This window comes from Mustela nigripes, chromosome 10 (genome assembly GCF_022355385.1).
Source record: "Mustela nigripes isolate SB6536 chromosome 10, MUSNIG.SB6536, whole genome shotgun sequence".
NCBI lineage: Eukaryota > Metazoa > Chordata > Mammalia > Carnivora > Mustelidae > Mustela > Mustela nigripes.
Genome location: NC_081566.1, coordinates 59396107 through 59416249, shown reverse-complemented (window position 1 = coordinate 59416249; position 20143 = coordinate 59396107). Strand labels below are relative to the sequence as shown.

Here is a 20143-nt window from a genome sequence, read left to right as displayed (position 1 = left end):
CAGTGTTCTTAGGGTTACAGTTTGATGTTGGAGGCTCCTTCCGTCCTGAAACTCGCTCACTCATTCATTCATTCATACACTCACCAGGCACCTGTACCGGACGCCTCCTGGTGCCGGGCCCTATCGTTCAGGCCCACAGTGGTGACACGGGCTCTATCATTCAGGCCCACACATATGGTGACGACTGTTTGTCCCAGGATCTAACGAGTTAGCTTTAACAAATCAGGAGTGGACGTGGCCCCTTCATTCTGTCCTGCGAGGCCTTGCTTACGGCGGCCACTTATTACCGTGGCATCCGTATGTACTAAATAACTTATCAAAATAATCATAAAGGACTTGGCAGACAAAACGAACTGCTGGAGAAGACTGCATTAAATTTTAATAGAAAGAAGTCTTAGTTATAAGCTGAAGATGCGTCTCAGTGTGTGGCTGAGCCGTTTCCTCTGAGACTTGCACATAAGCTCTGTGACATCAGAGACTTGGTCTTGCCGCTTTGTCCTCTGCCATATGGCAAGGACTCCGTATTTATTTAATGACTGCATGAGACAGTTAATGCTTTATTTGTGCATGGTGACTGATGGTGTTGGCAAGTTTTGTGTAAAATATGTTGCATAAACGTTCCTACTGCCTTATTATCACCAAATTTCTTTGAGGAGAGAGAGGAATCTTAGAGTCTTTGAGGTTCATTTATTTAAGGAAGATGGCCTCACTACCTTGGCGGTGAGGTTTTGGGGAAGGGTTCCAAAGTGACCTCAGGCTCGAGTTTCAGTAGATCTTGAAGGTTACAAAAGGGGTGGCTGCAGAATGAGTGTGTGGTCTGTGGGAGACTGGGTAGGCAGCATGTGAAGGGGTCTTGAGTCATGTGATGTTTATGGCCAGAGTCCAGGGCCATCCCATGGTCTAATTATGCCGAAGCTAAGGCTTCCTAGTTTTGGAAGACTTGAGTAATGATGCTTGGAAGACACCAAGAGTCTCAGGCTGAACGGAGCTGTGAGGAGGTTGGGTGGGTTCTCAGTAGTTTGCTGCATAGTCAGGTCTACGGGGCAGCTGGAAATATATGTCTGGAGCTTCAGAGGGGGGTCAAGGCTGGAGACATAGATGTGTGGGGGTCATCAGGATGTGAATAGCAACTGGTGTCATGGAAAAGAACGTGACGATATGAGGAAGGCTGTGTCGAATAGAAGAGGACCAGGGCAGAACCCCGAGAATGCCGGAATAGGCAAGCAGAAGAGGAGGCAAGGAAACGATTGTCAGAGAGGCAGGAGGGACCCCTGGAGGGAGTTGCATCTTCAAAGCCAAGGCGAGTCTGAAGACTGTAGGTTCGTCCATCATGAAGTACCAAGGTCCTTTCTCTGGACTCCTACTTTTCTCCTAATATATATTATCCTGCGTTTCTCTATTGCTCTCTTTCCCCTGTTAGTTTGTGAGCCCCATGAAAACAGGGTTAAGGTGTGCTCTATCTTCGTGTCTAGCTCAGGAATGGCAGAGAGGTTTCATCTCATCTACCCAGTCTCGGAACTCTGAGCTGAGTCCAGGGTCTTCAGAGACGATTGCCTTAGTCCATTAATGGTTTCTGGTGTGGGTTCAGGATCAGAGACTGGTGGCCGCTTGCCATGTAGTTTTCATCTCTGCATTAGGCCCTCGTTCATTCATTATTCAACATATATTTACTGAGCACCCAACACGTGCCAAGCCCTGTGCCAGGTACTCAATAAATGTTTATCGAATAAACGTTGAATGGTTAAAGCTTGCAGCAGCCTGAAAAGGAGTCCAACCAGGGATGGGCAACCTTTGAGAGCCCAGTGGAGGTCAGCCTCAGTGTTGTATGTCTCTGCCAATCCTGTCCACACGTGCAGAAGAGTTCTGGTTTGCCCAGAGTCCTTGTAAACAGAATGCACACAGTATGCCTGCCCTCATAATGCAAATGCTTTTCCCTTGTATAAGTGTTTAACTCTGTAGAGCATACTCATATCTCACTTGGTCTTTGCATTTCTCCAATTGGAGGGGTCCGTCCTAGGCGGTTTTCTGCCGAGCTGGGAGCAGTACGCAGGTCTGACTCCTACCTCTAGCTCTTAGTGTGTGTTGGGGGGCGTGGCTTCTCACATCGCAGAACATGGCCCTGCTCTTGGGGCAACCTTGCTTTTTTCGAGAGGTTTCTCCGTGGAGCCCAGTAAGCACAGGGCAGCGCTTGGGGTGGTAGGAGGAGGAGGAAATGAGTGGCTCCCAGAGGTTTCATGGGCTCCCATTCATGATTCATGATTCTTTCTCTGTAGCTAATTTTTGTTAAGTAGAAGAATTCCAGGAATCCTTCAGGAATTGGGGGAGACTGCTCTCTCCTGAAATATAAAACACCTGCTCTTGGTCTCTTTGGAGCTCCGCTGTCTGGGGGAAAATATGGAAAAAGAGTTGATATGAAACAGACATTATTTCAAACAATAAATTCCCCTTTACTCATTAATTAAAAAATAAATTTAGGGACAGAGGTGTCACTTTCCAGGAGGCCTCCCAAGCACTTTTTTTTTTTTTCTCCTGAAAAAGTAATATATTCAGAGCAAGAGACTGACTCTCTAAGAACATAAAATTGTGGGTGTTGGTTGGACGTGGTCTTTCCCTGTCAGCTCACCAAGCTTCAGCACGCTGGACAATTTGGAAAAGGGCCGGTACTTTGGTCTTGATAATCAACCTGGATGACAGTCTGAAACACGTGGAGGGAAATTGCCTCAACCTCCATTTCATGTTCCTGTATGCTTCTTTGTTAACCATTTTCTATCCCTGCAAATTCCCTTTCTGTCCCCAGAAAGGGACACTGAGGCTTCCTCACTCCATTCCCCAGATGCTCAGCCATCTTCCTGGACAGCGCTCGTGGGGCAAATCACTGTGAGAGGCAGGGATTCCAAGAAACCACCTAAAATCTTTCTCTTGGATTTGGCAAGAGCCTTGGAAACAGGGAAGGGAAAGGAAGGCGAGAGAGTGTGGGGGCGGAGACTGTCCTGAGTTTGCTCATCACTGGGTTCCCAGCACCCACCCCAGGGATTGTCACAGAGGAGGTACTCCTGTGTTCTTCAGTGAAAAGGGCTGAGTGAGTTCCTGGGGTTGGGGGTGTGCAGGGAAAGAAGAAGGGAGCTCGTTGGGGGGCATCTTCCGCAGAGAAGGAAGCCCTGTGACTTGGAGGTGTCAGAGCAGATGGTTCCTGGCAGAGTGACCTAAGGGGACAGAGGCTCTTGGAGTCCGAGAGCCAGAGCGCGGAAGGCATGGCCGAGTTCACAGGGTTCTGTATGCAAGGGCCTGGGTCGTCTTTTGTTCCATTAGGTTCCTCACTGAGGCAGCTAAGGGCTGCCACCTCTGTGGCCTCCCCTGCGGGCCACCCCCCCGTGTCCCTGCTTGCCATCAGCCTGCTAGGCTGCCTGTGACACAATCCGGCGCCAACCACGGTCTCCCGCAGAACCAGAGCCTTGAGGGCCTGGAATTGGGAGGGAATTGGAAGCTGGGAGTTGGAGGGTGGTCCGCCGCCCCTCCCCTTCCCTTCTTTGAACCCGGGAGGGGGCTGGTTCCAGGGCTCTGTGGGAAAGGTCTTTTGAAGGGCCATGCACTTGGGCCACGGGGCACCATTCCACTTTCGTCTGGGGGCGGGGGGGGGGGTCCCTGTTGAGTTCCAAAGAAAAACGTGGGGAGGCTCACATAAAAGCAGACTGTAGCAACCGGGATCCAGTGGTCCTGAGGGCCTGCTTGCTTAATTGCTGGTGGATTAGGCCCAGAAGGCACTGGGGGCGGGTGGGGAGAGCTTTTGTAAGAGGTTAAGTTCCTGGCTGAGCAATGATTGGATTAGCCACCACTTGGTGGAAGCCGGGAGAACACCCGGAGGAACAGGAACGCAAGTGGTCCTCTCTCGCTGGGTCCTGCGAGCCCCGCCTGGCCACAGACCTCAGGCCCCTGGTCCTGGAGGGTCACAGGGCTGGCGCCAGGGCCACCCCGGGCTGGGGACCGGCTGGCTGACGGGTAGCACATTTGCATGCGACCCTGTCCTTAGAAGCAGAGAAGCAGGAGATGGGGAAGAAAGAAAAGAGAAAATCAAATTAAATGTTTGCCCAGCAGAATGAATTCTGTCTCCAGTCAGACTGGCTTACATTTGTCTGGCTTTCTATTTTCTGAACTTTCTCTCACCATAAATCCTTTTTCTTCTCCTTTTATCCATTAAAATGTTTTCATCTTTGTGCCAGCACTTTTGGCTGGTGGGGTCTCTCCTGGCTTCAGAACCACCCCCCCCCCCCCCCCCCGCCCTTCCTCCTTTTTCTTGTCTCTGTCAGACCCCCAGCCCTTGATTCTGAAATGCCTTTTCTTCCCTCTCTCTCTTTTTCAGATTCCCGGATTTCTTGCTTCATGATTGGATGCTCACTTGACCCTTCTTGGGGTCTTTTTTTGCCCCCCTCTAGCTTTGGGCCATGTTCACGTTTCTGTCTTTCAATTAAAATCATTACTCTCGTATATACACGATCTCTGGGGATCAGGCCTCTCTTTGGTTGTGTGTTTAGAAAAGTGAGCCGGCCTGGTCCAGGGGGTTTGGGGGAACCCACAAAACTCTCCCGTGGATTTGCCATCCTTGACCTGTGCATTTGCTCTGAGGCATGGGAATAAAAATTCTTCACTGGTCCAGTCTGCCCCATGAATAGAAAGGAGGGTGACATGCCCCACAGGAACTGGGGACAGCCCTATTTCGGGAGGGTAGTTGCCCGACTTGGGGGCTCGAAGCAGTGAGGGCCTGCAGCGGGCCTGGCCTCCCACTAACATTTTCCCGCATCCCCACTTTACCTCGAGCCCCGAGGGGAGCTGACAGCCCTGCACAATGGCTTCCTTTCTTCTCGGAGGGCCAGTGTTTTGATAGTGTCCCGTTACCCCCCAGCCTCCCCTTGGCCCATTTATAAACCTGACACGGGCAACATGATGTAATGTTATTTTTCAGGATCTCAATGAGGGAATTTTTTGCCCCAGGTCAGAAGAATGCTAGTTGATTTTTGCTGAAATGAACCATGGCGTGGTATAATAGATGGGCTCTTAGTTCAAGAAGGTGGGGGGCGGGGTTGGTCGAGGGGCTGGAGCCGGGAGTGAGCCAAGAGGGAAGCGTTTTTTTTTTTTTTTTTTTTCTCCCCCTCTGCTTGGCCCTGCCACTTCCAGGTGCCTAAGCCAACCTTTCCGGGTTGGGAAATGCTCTTGCGGAAGGAGGCTTGGCAGCGGCCCCTTCAAGGCCGTCTTGCTGGGGTCCGTGGCCATGGTTTTGATTTACATTGTATGGCCGTGGATGGCCCTGTGATGGGAACTGAACTCAGGACGTGACGGTGGAGAGGAAAGAGGGGTCTTTGTGGGGGGCGTAGGGCGGTGGGGGGCTGCTTTTGGGTGACCGAGCCTGTCTTCCAGGCTGGAGTTCGCCCAACCCTGCAGCCCTGGTTCCCCTGCAGGGCTTGAGCCGGGGTTGCACTTGGCCTGGGGAGCTGATGACCCTGGAGGCTCCCTCCTGTCAGGCTGCTCCCCGTGGCCTTCTTTGTGGACAGTACTCGTACCCTAAAAGTTTCAGAGCGGTCTCATTTCTGTATTCACCTTTGTTTGGAATCCAAAGGCACCAGATTCTCTCGCGGAGGGTTACCTGGCCTTCCTGGGAGCTCACTGTCCCGAGCGGGGAGAAGGGAGTACACGGGGAACACGACGGGCCTGTCCTGCTGCTGCCGGTGCCTCGGGAGAAGGAGAAGCTACGAGGACTGGAGCTGAGGTCCAACGTGGCTTCCCAAGCCTGGCCTTGCTGTTAATTGTTGGGTTAACCTGGGCGGGTGATGGGAACTCCCTGCCTCAGTTCCTGCCCCCCCCCCCTGCTTCGTGTTTCAATTTTTGACCCAGACTGCTTTGTTACCAGACCTCTGGGCAAGCCACGCGAGGCCACCACCTAGATATTTATATCGAAAGCCATGTTGTGGGCCTGTCAAGGGAAGCGTTTCATACCCCTGGCACTGAACCTGCCACTCCTCTCAGAGCAGGTCGAACCCTTTGCTGACTCTGAGCTGTGGCACTGTGTCCTCTGCCTGGAATGCCTTCCTCAACTCCATATCACCTGGCAGATCTTTCTTTCTTCAAGGACCAGCTCCAATGCTAGAAACACAGTGAAGCTGTTCTTACCACCCCCTTGCTGAGGGTCCCCATAGGGGGTGTACGGATCGGTGCTGTCCTAGCAGTCTGTGTCTGTGTGTGTATGAGAGCCCAGAGGCCTCCTGGGACCAGGACCACCAGGGAACACAGTGCCTATTACAGAGTGAGCTCTCCATATTGTTTTATTTCTCAAGTAGGCTGTACGCCCAGTGCGGAGCCCAGAGTGGGGCCTGAACCCAGGACCCTGAAATCAAGACCTGAGCTGAGCTCGAGAGTCAGGTGCTTAACCCACTGAACCGCCCCTCCCTATATTAAATATGTGAACAAATGTTTACATTTTGGTGACAATATGAATTTCCTTGTCTTACCTCGGTGCTGGGCTACTGCTGATCTCTCCCCGGGGGCTGTGGCCGCACTGGCCTTTGGGTTCTCTCCTCCTGGAGGCTGGGGTGGTGGTGATCCCAGTGGGCCCCCAGACCTGGGGAGACCTGGTATGGGCTCCTTGCCTCGCCAGAGAAGTAGGGTTGAGCACATGAACTCCATGAACTCCGAGGACAGACGTTCTAGGATATTCCTGTGGGGAATCCGATGATGAGGGAAACAAAAGCAGAGAACCAAAGAAACCAAGGACACGTCTGTCTTCTGTGACACTTAGGAAGCAAAGGTACCATTCTTGTTATGCCGCGAGTTGGGGACTCCGGGGGTTGAGCCCTCCCGGTGGGAGTACTCGGGGATACGACACGGACGCACTGAGAGAGAGGGTCAGTGTGTTTTGGACACTGTGTACTCCAACCCTCTCATTTTTGTACCTGAGCATAGTGAGGCAAAGTTCAAGTAAGTGACTTGACCAAAGGACACAGACTTAGAATATGACAGAGGCTTGGGGTGTAGATCCTAGGACCGTGGTTCTTCCAGTACCCGCCCGTGCTGCCTTCTCCTCCTCGGGCCCACACAGTCAGCACATCCCGTGGACACTTAGTTCTTCTTCAGCTAGACCTTTCTCGCCTGTTCTTTCTCTCTCTCTGGCTGCCATCCCATTTCCCTCTTCCCCATCTCTTGTTCTGTTGACCCGTGACTCCCGGCCCTCCGGCATTCCTTGCTACCTAGATCACTGGTTTTTGCCAACTGGCGGGTGAAGAGTCTGGTCTGCTACTGTGCTCTTCGGCCATCTTCCCGCCGACAGTGCAGAAGCAGCTCCCAGACACGGCAGATCTGATCGGGGCCTCACTGAGAAGCACAGGGTAACGGTGAGCAGTTTGGCAGGTAGGACGTGACCGAGGCGGCTTGGGCTGGTGTCCTCGCTCGTGCTGGCTACACTCCAAGCATGGTCGGCTTCTCCCTTGATTCTTTGGGGGCGACAACTCTCCAAGACTGTGTATTTCTGAGGTCACCAAAGGAAGCTCATGGACATGATTTCTGCTGGGAGTAACCGGTGGTATAAAATGAGGAAAAGAATTCGGTTGGAGCTCATGTCTCTACCTTTTGTTAACAATCTGTGGGTTACCCTGGTCTTGTTGACCACTTTATTTTCACTTCTACTTGTGGTTAAAATAATCTTCCCAATAACCCCAAGGAATTTGAAAAAAAAAAAAAAACTAATTCATTTATTTTTCCCCCATATCTGATTTTCTCTGCCCCGATATAAAAATAATGAATCAATAACATGGTATTTCTTGAGTACTTTCCCCTTCTTTTAGGCAAATGACTGTTGAGGTGGAATATTCCTGATTTTACGGGGCGTTGATGGCCCACAGACGACAAGCGCTCGAACGCTAGCCTTCTAAATGTTAGGTTCCAAATTGACCCTTTTGTGATCAATTTGTTTTTATCCAGCTTTATGAACGGCCAACCGTGGCACCACTGATGGGGTCGACAAGGTGGTGATGTGAAGCAGTCACTAAACGTGGCGGCGGGAGGAGCCAGACTGACTTGTGTGTGGTTTTGTTTTGGAGACAAGGACTCTGTTAGTTAGAACAGCATTGAATTGTGCCCACCACGAGGAAATAAAACCCACGAGACAGTTACAAATGACCTGTCACAAGAGGGGAGGCGTGCCAGAGAAGGAGGTGTGGGAGGGAGAGCCCACAGGCCTCCTGTGAATGACCATAACACCCTAGTGACTTGGGGATCTGGCTTCCACAGGCTGGATCTGCCCAGAAAGGTCTTAGAGGTTAAGAGCCTGGGGAGGCGAGGGGTTACTGTGTTTGGTCACAGAGGTGCCTTCCAGGTGGTCACCATGGAAATCCTTTTCACTGGGGCATCCTGAAATGACAAGCTCAGGACCATGTGGAAAATGGTCCCACGGACGGTGGGGCAGGGGATCAGGAGGCTGGCCCAGTGGCTTTCTGCGTTGGCCTCCGGAGCTGTTGCCCTGTGACTCTCAGTAAACTTTGCAGTGGCTCTTCTCCAAACCGGGGGCTGATTCAGCATGTGAACAGGCCTAGGCCAGTTCTTGACATCGGTGTCAGTATCTGGTCCAGGAGGCAAGCTGTTCCTGCCCTGTGTCCTGTGTCCCTTCGCCAAGCTGCTTGCCCCTCCTTGTGCCCCTAGGTCTCCCTCCCCCGCCTCCCTTTCTCCTCCTGCTCTGTGAGGAAGGAAACTCAGTTTACTGATCTGTTACACTGTTGGTGGGAAGCGCTCGTTGAGGCCAGATACTAATACCTTGCAATTATTTGCATTATATTGGGTGTATCTCCCTTGAGAAATATATTCCTGGGAGTATACCAATATAATGAGTTTCAGTTAGCTGAATCATATTTTTTAGCTCCTGAAATTATTAATTTCCATATCTGTTCTCAAGGACAAAAACCTGACTCAGGCCATCTCCACCACCAGCTGAAATTTTCAATAAAGGTTTCAGAGGCCTGTTTTCTGACGAATTACAAGGTAAAAATACTTTATGCAACAGGAAAAAAAAAAAATCCCAAATTGCATTGCCTTCGTGCTAACGTGAGAAGGGGCTGCATTTTCTGAGGTGATTTGGTCCTTTTAAAGGTGGTAATGGGTACTTCTCACGTGCTAGGCATAAGTGCTAAATCCATTGACATAAATCATTTCACATAATCCTCATAATAATCCTGTAAGGAATGGAATAGATTTATCCTAATTTACAGATTTTGAGACTGAGGTTCAAGTAAGTGAAGTAATTTGCTCAAGGTCATACAGCTGTTAAATAGTGGAACAGGGATTTGAACCTACTTGGAGTCTGGTTCCAGAGGTCATATCATATCATGTTACTTCTTGACTGTTTCTTTCCTATTATGGGCGAAATAGCATACCTTCATCTCAAATATTCTTTAAAAAAAATTCTGGGGTTTAAACACTAAAGCCCCTCGGCCCTGTCTTGGTGCCTTTCCATTTTTATTTCCCTTAGAGATTATAACCAAGGCTAATGTCTGGGGCTAGTCAGCTCCGTTGGTTAGAGCTAATGGGGCCAAGGTGACAAGGTTCAACCCTCCTATGAGTCTCTTAGCTGGGCTGAGTTTCATGGCCATAGAATTAACCTTTCACCTTGGCCAGCTGTCTCACAAATGCATTTTGTTGATCAGAGAGAATAAGGGGGCATTGTGGATAAAACTGAGCACAGCACTTGATCAGCCACCCAAGACCATGGATGGTGGTTCAGTAATGGTGTCTCTCCAACTGGGGATGAGGTAAGCTTACAATAGCATTTGATAGTGTGTTCTCTGGAGCTGCTGTTTGTTTCAGTGTTTGCCTATGAGGAAAGGTTGCCCACTCAAGTAAGTTTGGGACGGAGTGAGTTAAAAGAGCTTCCTTTTAATGACTGGGCTTCTTGGAGCTTTAATATGTTAATGGGTGTTGTAAATCTCTGGGTTGGCTGTGTGTGTGTGGGGGGGGGGGGGGGGGGGGGGGGGTAGTACTTGCCTTTGGAGAATTTATTTGACCTAAGGACCTTCTCCCCGGACTAGGATTCTTAGAAACACACTTTAGCAAATGCTGCCTTAAAGTACGTTTGCTCTTTTCTCTTTATTTTAAATCCCTGTAGCAATGCTGTGTTTCTACAATAAAAGCAGCTAGAAAGGACCAGTTTCCAGGTTCCCCAAACTTCTGCGGGTGTGAGTTTCCCTTCAGCCGGTATACCTTTACCTCCCAAGGACTTCCATAACTTTGGTCTCATTTTCTTTTCTTTTTGTCCTAATTTTGTAACTAGGATTCTGTTGCTGGCCCAGCCCACTCCCCAAGTCAGTGACACAGCACAAACTAGAACCCAGATCTCAGGGCTCTGGCCCTTTTTTCTTTCCAACAGCCTATGCTGCCTCCCAGTGGACAGAGCATTTGCAGGGAGTGGAGATTTTAGTGTTTGTTTCTAGGAAGGGTTTGCTTGGTGGCCGTGAGCCTTTCTTTGGCCTGCTGTTGCTCTCAGTTTGGAAAATGAGGTTATCTTAATGCCCTGGGTAGGACAGAGCAACCTCTTCTCACCCTGTTCCCCTCCCCAAATTCGCTGCCTTGTAAGTAATCACCTGAAAGCATCATTTAAAAGTTCTAGGAGCGAATTCTAAATTGACTTTCTACCTGGAGAGTAATCACACTGGATGGACTCCAGACGGTCCCCACCGGCCCCCAGGTTTCTCCGGGAGACGCTGTGGTACACTTGCATCCCTTCGATGATGAGCGCCTCCTTTTTGGCTTACTTTTTCCTTTATTTCTGTTTAGCTTTTTCCAACTTCTTGGGCACCTTTGGGGTTCTGATAATTTGGAAAATAAATGAGAGTCAAAGGTAAATTTTATTTTATTCTACTTTAAAAAATTTAACCCAAGAGAATAATCTTTATGCTATAGTCTTCGGTAATATTTAGATGCTCCTTCCGGAGGATAGTCGAGCAGCCAAAATCAGTAGGGGTGTTTTTTTTTCCCTCTTTTTTCTTTTCCTTTTTTTGCCAAGCTCTGCTTCAGTAATCCTATCACTTGCCTGAAAAATTCATTATAGTGAAATAAACACATTAGGAACTCCATGGTCTTTTACATCTCTAATATTTATGAAGTACTGAGGCTCTCAGCCAGCCAATAAGGAAGCAAGTAATCCCCAGCAATCAGTTAAATAGACGCTGGCTGATTTGGATTGCAAAATATAGGTGCCCTGATTAGCCCCATATATGGACATGCATTGTTCTTCAGTCATTCAAAAGCTACCTAATTATGAATATTGAAGTATAATGTTCTGGCTTTTAACATAAGGCACTTACCTTTTAATTGGCCATCAGCTTTGTTTTTAGCTCGGATGTATCTCCACTGGGATTCAAATGAAGTGGGGAGATAATCAGCCAGTGAGCAGAGAAAAGGGTAACATGATCATAGATAATTAAGTGGCAGCAGGGAAAGTTAGGGTGAGGCCGAAGAGAGAGGAACAAAAGAAGGAAACTCGCAGGAAACCAGCTCCCTCGGCCACCACACCCCCAGGCACACCCCTTTTGAAAACACTTTCAACCCCCCCCCCCCCTTCAGCGTTCAGGTGGGACATCTGTACACCTTGGAGCTGACATCCACCAGCTTGATCACACACTTGTCTCCTCCCTGCCCCTAAACTCGGAGCCAAGCGCAGGGCGGGGTGTTGGATACTCACTGCACAGACTTGGCAGGGAAAAAAAGGAGCGAAGCGAAGGCTAATTGGAAGCTGCCCCAAAGTGCACTCTGTTGGAGCTATTTACAATATCTTTCAAGCAGAGGCTTACTGGATAATTCAGTTAAGGGGCTGTGGGTGGGGGGTTGGTGGGGGAGGGCTGGGCGGGGTGGAGAAAATGACCTGAAGGACCAGCTGGCTTGGAGATGGCGCTGGATCCCTTCTTCCTCACCCTTTGAAATGTTAACTCCTACGTGATCTTAACCTTCAGGGCACAGCCCCTCGTTGGCTGAAGCGGGCTGCGTCTTCTGGGTCATGGGTCCCTCCCTGTATAGTCTGATGAAAACTATAGCCGTCTCCCCAGAAAATAAACTTCCATACACCTGTGCTTTTTTCCCCCTGGAATGTCGGGAAGCTAAGCAGTCCCTGAAAGACAGGCTCTGGATCTTGTCATTTTTTTCAGGTTAAAAAATCACTCCTGCTTTGGATGCAGAGGTGGATTCGGGATGCTTTCTCGAGAAGTCCTGGTGCATGTGCGTGGGAAGGCTCTGGAAGGCTCTGGGGAGCTGTGGCTTTTTGGACCACTCTGTCCACCGTTCGGTTGCTGCAGGGTGATGATAGTCAGTTTTGTGTATTCATTCATGATTTTTGGAGAGCAGGACACGGTGGGGGAGGAGCACCTCCGGGGAGCACCTGGCAGAGCCGTGAAGGTGGAAAGAAGGAGGCGTCTTCTTTACATCAGTTTCTGGCATTAAGACGGTTGGAGACCTCTTTTTTTTTTTTTTTTAATCTGTGGTCAGATGTCACCAAGTCTGATTTTCCCGATTTTGAGTTTGTGATCATTATTATAGAGACACAGCGGAAGTTTACTTTTGTTTTATTGGTGAGGTCGGCCCATGAAATGAGTCCTGTAGACATCTAAGCCGATGTTTATAGAAAAGCATAAACTACTCTAGAGAAACCTTTGTATTTAGATACTTTGAATATACTCGTATAGATCCAAGGTGCAGATTTATTTTATTTTTTTATTAAAGCAAGAGTCATGAGTCCTTCTTTGGAGGCTCTATTAGCGTAATTCCTGCTAATTCTAATAATTTTTTGCATGCGAACAATAACATCTCATATTTTCAAAAATAACCCTTATCATCTTCGGTTCTTTTTAGGTTCTGTGCGTGTGCGTGTCTGTGTGTACGAGTTCCCCTCCCCGGCTCCCCAACCCATGAGATGAAGGAGGAATTTGCCCACAACTCTATCCCCATGGCCTAAAACCAGGTCTGATGCAGAGGAGGTGATTCAATGTATGGCTGGATTTGTAACGATTGAATTCAGGTTTTGGGAGGAAAGCCAAAGACATTTTTTCTTTTCCATTCATTTCTTTTTTTCTTTAGCCCCCTCACCCATCCCCCCGCCAAAAATACTGGTCCTTCTCTTTCTCCTGTCTTTATATTTTGCCTTCCTTTTCTCTTCTATTTGGAGGGGGAGAATTAGGTTCTCAGAAGCTGTTATGGACGTTTGTCTGGCTGTAAGAACTTGGAAAAGCAGTACAAAGGATTGCCTGGGGAGCTGTTTGGCACTGGGCCTTGGGTGCAGACTGGTTCACTACCCATTCCTTCAGAGGCTGTTATAGGTCAGTGGCTGTGCCGTCCTGGACTGGCTTAGGTGCCCATTCCATAAGCCACAAAGGACTTCTGGATGGAAGTAATCATGAATTTTGGCCATCCCTCTTGGTGCACAGTCCCTCTTTTTGGACATAATTAAGAATCATTCTCATCCCAGGTGCCTGTTTGGCCAGTGGGATGGGGGTCTCTCAACAACTCCATTGAGAAAAAGATGGATGGACGGGCCTACCCTAAAAGGGTTCTGTGTTTCTAGAATGCAAGAATTACATTCAGAGCTCAGAGGGGATTGATTACTCCTGTGTCTGCCCATAGAATGCTTGAATAGGCATTTGGATAGATATTTTCTGCTATTTATTTCCATCTTCTTTAAGGATGAGACATTTGGATCAAAGAAAAAGGCCGCATCATTCATACCAAATCCAGTCTATGAAAGCAACTAACCGATTCTTCCTCCGTATGAGTGAGCCCCGGTTGCATAGACATACCAGGTCATGGGATGATTGATACACTTCTAGGATTCAGGTATCAGTGTATCAGGTGTCAGTGGAGCTAGACACTGCGGGAGAAGCTTCCATTGAGGTGCCATCAAGGCTGACTCCGCCCCTTTTTCTGCTGGGCAGTGGCCTTAATGCTTGTGACTCTTACTGGAGTGTGGTCTCTGGAGACAAGGCAGGGCTGAGCATGACCACCGCAGAGGAGAAGCATCATATTGGAAGGAGCTGGTTTAATACTTGGGGTTGCTAGGGGCCCCTGGGTGGCTCCATCCATTAAGCGCTGTCTTGACTTCGGCTCAGCTGTTAATCTCAGGGTCTTGTGATCGAGTCTCCAGTCAAGCAGGCTCTGCACTCAGCGGGGAGTCTGCTTGAGGATTCTCTCTTGTCCTCTCCCTCTGCCTCTCCCCCTGCATGCACAGTTCCTCTCAAATAAATAAATAAATAAATCTTAAAAAAAAAAAAAAACAAGCAACCCCTCCCCCAACTTCGGGTTGCCAGACATCTCGATTTCTGTCTCCAGCCTTTCTGGGGAAGCCACTGGGGACACTCCTCTCTGTGCCACACCATGGAAATGCTTTGGATGCTTCCAGATGATCTGTATGACATTCCAGACCCACAAAAGTCAGCACAGGGAGAGTCTTCTGTGCTGCAAGGCTGGAGGACCTTTCAGAATCCCAGGTTCTCGGTGATCTCCTTCTATAGCCGTGAGGAGAGGAGTGAGGGGTTCCTGGTGGCTTGGAGCCTCCTCTCCTGTGTCCTCAGCCTGTGACCTAAGTACAGCTCACTTGGACCAGCTGTGTCCAATCCAGGGTGACTTAGGCACTCGATTTGCACATGCTTTCATGTCCTCTCGTTTCTCCAAATTCCTACCCGTCAGATGCTTGCCACCATCCTACACCAAATATCTTATTCTCTTCTTGCCCCCATGGAGAAACATTTGCATGAAATCCAAAAGCCAGTTTCAACCGACTGTTGAAGATCACGTTGCATGTCTGGACACACTGCTGGTGTATACTGACACATGCGTGGACACACGCTTACCATGCACACACCCCGTTGCCATTTTGTAAATAATGCCCTTCTTCCTTCTCTTTTCTGCACTTAGCCTGTCTGTAATCTCTGGAGGTAGGACCTGCCCCATTATGCATAAGATGATCATCACTAACGCAGTGGGTACAGATAGACAGAGACATCTAGCCGTGTGTTAATAAAGGACCTGGTGAGCAATAGAAAAATGTCGCCCCCAGGTAATTCTAATAGACCGCCTGCAGTTTTTTCCATAACCACGACTGGGGAGGAGGTGGGGTAGGAACTCAGGAGCCTGGGCACTCCTGTGTGCAACCATGCGTGAGGTCAGAAGAGAGGAAGAGACTTCTGTACTTTTGTTCCTTGTCTGGGAAATTTTGAAAGCTTCTTCTGCTTTGGCGAGTTAAGAGCCTTGCCAGGTTTCAGTCCCCTCAAAAACGGTGCGTTGGGTGTCCCCCTGAGGCCGGAACGAACAGCCACCGAAATGCCAAAGCCATTGGGCTTCCCGACGCTTGCTTTTGGGTGTGTTTCTCTCCGTCCATCTTCCTCACGCGTCATATCTTCCCCCTTGGCCTTTGTCTGTCTGTGTCTCTGTCTGTATCTTTGTGGCTTGGCATCCAGGCCTGGATGGTCCCCACCTCTCCGTGTTTCTTGGTTCCTGCCGAGCCTGCCTTGTGCCTTTCATTACCACGTTAACAAACTCGAGTCGTGCCTAACGAGGACGCCTCATACGTTATGCTAATGATCAAGAGACATGTTAATGATATTTTAGAAGCCTAATTAGTGGAATATATAACTATATGCAATTTGGTAATGGACTGTGACAACAAGTTGTTAAAAGGGGGCTTGACAAATCCAGTTGAATGTGGCCTCCGACTACAGGAGCCGAGAATGGAGAAGTGGAAATCCTGCAGGGAGCAAGTGGGAGGAGGGGTGTCCCCGGGGGTCCGTTTACTAGGGGTCCTTCCTTTTGATGGGTGCTGTTGCCTTCCTCCCAGCTTTCCGCTGCCCTAAAACCACAAGGCTGACCGTGTCCAGAGAATGAGTGACTGATGTTTCTTAAGCGGTCGCTACTGTTGTCATTGATCATACCCATGTATCTTTGTTAGAAATGTTACTTCGATTATGTTACTCTCCACAGTATCCTTCCTTGCCATTTGTAACAGGAGATGTATACACAGGAGATAGAAGATAGGGTCTCCTGCCAAAGAGAAATTTTATTGTGTAATAAACCAACAATCAAGACCATGTAAACTGGGAAATTATCTGTATTGTGTCCGTCAACATTTTGATAGTGTTGGAAGGAGTAAAACAAGGGCAGTGTGGGTAAAATCATTCAGCTGTTTGAATGTCATTTTCTCTCAGTGAAAGAATTGGTTTGAGGTGTGTATTTCTCAGTTGGACTCTTCCCTTCCCCTGTGACAGTGATTCCCAATTTGTGGGTTGTGGACCCTGGGGGAGCCATATATTTGTTGAAAAGGTTTGGGAAATCCATGTCAATCAACAGAATAATGTCATGAACACACACACAGATAGATATGCCTACTAAACTTCACTGAGTGTACGAGATGCTGTTGTGGTTAATAAAATGCACATTCATTGAAAAAAAGCAATTTTAAGTTTCTATTGGCTTTTTGTCGCCGTGTATCTTTCTACATCTGTAGAAGCTAAAAATATGCTAACTGTCTTGTAGAGGTCCTTACAATTCTTTAAAGATTGTATTTATTTACTTATGAGAGAGAATGAGAGAAGGAAGAGACACAGAGGGTCAGGGACAAACAGAATCCACGCAGAGCATGGAGTCCAGCTCGGGGCTTGATCCCACGACCTTGAGATCAGAACTTGAGCCGAAGCCAAGAGTGGAACGCTCAACTGACAGAGCCATCCAGGCACCCTAAGGTCCTTACGATCTTTTAATGCTAAAAAAGGGAGACTATACAGTCACAAAGGTTGAAGAACCCTGCCTAGCGTGTTGTCTGCTTCTACTGTGACTGTTATTAAAAATTGAGGAGTGTATTTCCATAGGGTAAGAAATCCCCCTTTGTTGGAAGGACTTGTTGTACCCTGACCCACCCACCACGTACAGCCTTGGGCACTGCAGTATACAAGTGTCACCAGCTTCTGGGAACTTAAGTTCTGGAACCTTGCCCTCTTTTATTTTTGTCTAGGATTAAAATGCCCAGAAGTAGGCTTGCTGTATCCCAGTTAGCCACCCGGGAAAGCTTTCAGAAACATCTGTTCAGTGCGAATGTGTCTGAAGTTTGTAGCCTCTTGATGGGTTAAGAAAGTTATATAGAAAAACTTAGCGTTCTGCACAATGGCTTCCTCCTCCTGAAATGTATTTTATCAGCTTATCCGCAATGTGGTATATTAGTAGTGTTTCCTTGTTCTTCCCAAAGCAATATGGCCCTCCTTACCATTAAGGAACGTGGAAGGGAGTAGATTTTTCGTTCGGGAACTACATCTGTGTCAGGCAGGGTTTTAAGTGCTGTTCCTTTATTGACTGGTTCAGGCTTCATCATATGGTCCTCTCTGGTTTGGTACCGGGCCACGGGCTTGGGAAGAGAATGGCCTCCCACAGTGGTACTGAAAATAGTTCTCAAGACTGTCTTCCTTTGCTTTTTTCTGTGCTACCTGCAAGGATTGATTTTAAAGGGTTTATTTATTTATTTATTTATTTGAAAGAGAGAGAGAGCACATATTGGGGGAGGGCAGAGGGACAGAGAGATGCAGGCTTCCTGCTGAGCAGGGAGCCCAGCGCCAGGCTCCGTCCTAGGACCCTGACATCATAACCTGAGCTGAAGGCAGATGCCTAACCAACTGAGCCACCCAGGTGCTGCTTAAAGGATTGATTTTCAAAGAAAGAAGGAAAAATAGCACTCCACTTATTAAATTATGCCCTCGTGCCTTCTCAGATGTTTCATCTCCATTTCGGCACTTCCCATAGTTGTGGACCAGATACAGGCTTGCTGGTGCGGGAACCTGCCTTGTAAGGGGTGTCACTTGCTTTTTTTTGAAATGTGCCAAGATGGGCCTCCCCGGAAGGCCTTTTTTGAATGCAGTAGGTAAAAAATGCTGTGGTGTTGGTGTTCTGGGAGACTTGGGCTCTTTTTTTCTGGTGTTCTTCTCTCCCTTGACTCTCCCCTGCCCAGTTTGACCCTTAAACCTCGATTCAGTTAACCATAAAACTACTCTTTGTCAATATCTACTTCTTTGAGATGAGCACCATATCACACTTCTGCCTTCTTGATGTACCCTACTTTTTTTTTTTTTTTTTGATAGAACACCGATAGGAGATTGTGTATGAACCCAGAATTCTGTTATTATGTCTGATATTTGTTTCTAGTTAAAATGAGAGCAAATTTTGGGGCGGGAGACAGAAAGGAAAAAAGTTTATAAGTGAGCCAGTGGAAAAGGCACATTCATTATCAGTATCTTTCTCACTGAGTCGTTTGAAGCCGGGAAAATTAGCAGCTGCTTTGAAGCTCAGAAGATCTTTCATCTTTGTGTGTGTGTGTGTGTGTGTGTGTTAATATTAAGTTGAGATTCTTTTTCTTGCCACTTATTTGGTTTTTCTACTAATAATGAAATTATAATGAGATCCCTGATGGGATTTAAAAAAAAAAAAAAAAAAAAAAAAAAAAACCCCCCAAAAAATTTTCCCCCCCCCCCCCTTCTGCCTTTCTGTAAAATCTATTCTGCATAATAGGTCTTTGTCTCTGGGTCTGAGACAGAACTGAAGGAGGCCAGGAGTTGGAAATGCCCCTATTGTTCTTTTTGGGGAACGAGATACAAAGTTCTGGGAGGCAGGGGATGCTCTCTTTACATCCACCTCCCAGCCCTGGTTCTCCCCAGACCCTGTTACCCCATGCTCACCCCCCCCCCACCCCTGCCATCTTGGGCCAGAAGGAGGTGAAGGCAAGTCTTTGTTCTTATAGGCTAGATGTTCAGTGTATTTGAGGGGCATATGTTCCCTTCTCCCCTTTTCACTTCAAACATTCCTGACGTGGTCTGGTGTAGAGGGACCAAACATCTGTCTTGACTGGCAGAAATAGGGTATTTTGAAACCTTGGGAAAACCAGGCTCAGGATGGTAATACTTCTAAATAGCGGATCCTTCTCCCCACTCCCCTCCCGGATTCTTGTCCCACTGTCCTTGATGCACAGGTCTTTTTTTTTTTTTTTGCAAATGCCATCTATTAAAGGAGGGCTCATTGCCCTGGCTGAGCACTCCTTGTCCAGGCCTGGCTTTCTACATGGGAGGGACTAGATGGACCCCTTGGTAGAACAAGTGAGTACACAGAGTGCTTGAGACAGACACCGCAGACATACACTTGTCTAATTTCAGAATTTCTTTCTGTAGGGAAGGCAGTGTTGTGGCCTCACCCAATGAATGATTGAAGCCTTGGCAACTCTGTTTCAGGACATTCTTCCCCGAACACCACCTGATCTTTTCTTCTTCAGTGTCTTGTCTTAAGTCAGGGATAGCCAACTGCTGTTTGCTGGTCTTCCTACTCCAGAGAAGTGAGGCCCAGAATGGATGAGCTGAGCTTGCCTCCTCTCCACATGGGGGTTGATCAAAGACTGTTGCCTGCGTTTTTCCACGTTTAGTGTTTCCTGATCAACGCTAATGACCAGTTTCAGGGCCCCACTCCCACTCATGTCTGTAGGTTCCTCCTCTCTTTCTTCCTTCTTACCATTAAACAGGTATAATAAAGCTGGCGAATCTTTACAGTTGGTGATTTTATATCATAGATCAAAGATCAAAGCAGAGGAATACACAGCAACTGTAAAATTAACTGCTTTTTCAATTTTACAATGCTTTCAGTGATAGAGAATCTTATAAATTTAATATTAATTAAACACTTAGCTTTTAACCTCCTCCTGCATCTACTTTTGGCTGGTGGCTGGAAAAAATTAATTGGGCATCTTAAATCTTGTGTTACTCATGCTCTGACAAGAGGGGTTTCGGAAGCACTTATAACTTCAGCAAAATGCTCTTGGAGCGTTTGTCCTTGTCCTCACCTAATTAAAAATGTCTTTCCCCCACCCTAAAGGAAAAACGAACTATTTGCTAATATTTTTAAAAAAGGAAGTTTAACTTCCAGATCCTTTTCGCAGCTGGAGCTTTAATGCAGTCCCTTGGTGCGCTTAATGCCTCACAAAATGGACGCCGTCGGATTTCCATGATTCTAAAGGTCCCATCGATTTTGGGGATGTGTGGTTGGCGGTTGCTTGGCTCGATCATCCCGTCCCCTGCAGCTTCTGTGTGCTCGGTTCAGCGAGAGTTGCCTCCTG

The 20143-nt window shown here is 48.0% G+C and overlaps 1 protein-coding gene across 4 annotated transcripts in view; it reads left to right on the top strand.

Moving 5' to 3' along the window:
* Positions 1–20143, top strand: part of PBX1 (PBX homeobox 1) — a 278651-nt gene that overhangs the window by 39992 nt on the left and 218516 nt on the right. The window contains exon 1 of one of the 4 annotated variants that reach the window (XM_059413410.1): positions 7358–7376. The exons of the other annotated variants lie outside the window; for them this stretch is intronic. The gene's annotated coding sequence lies outside the window, so the exon portion shown is untranslated. Of the gene's footprint in view, positions 1–7357; positions 7377–20143 lie in introns of those variants that run through there. 4 annotated transcript variants of the gene reach the window in all.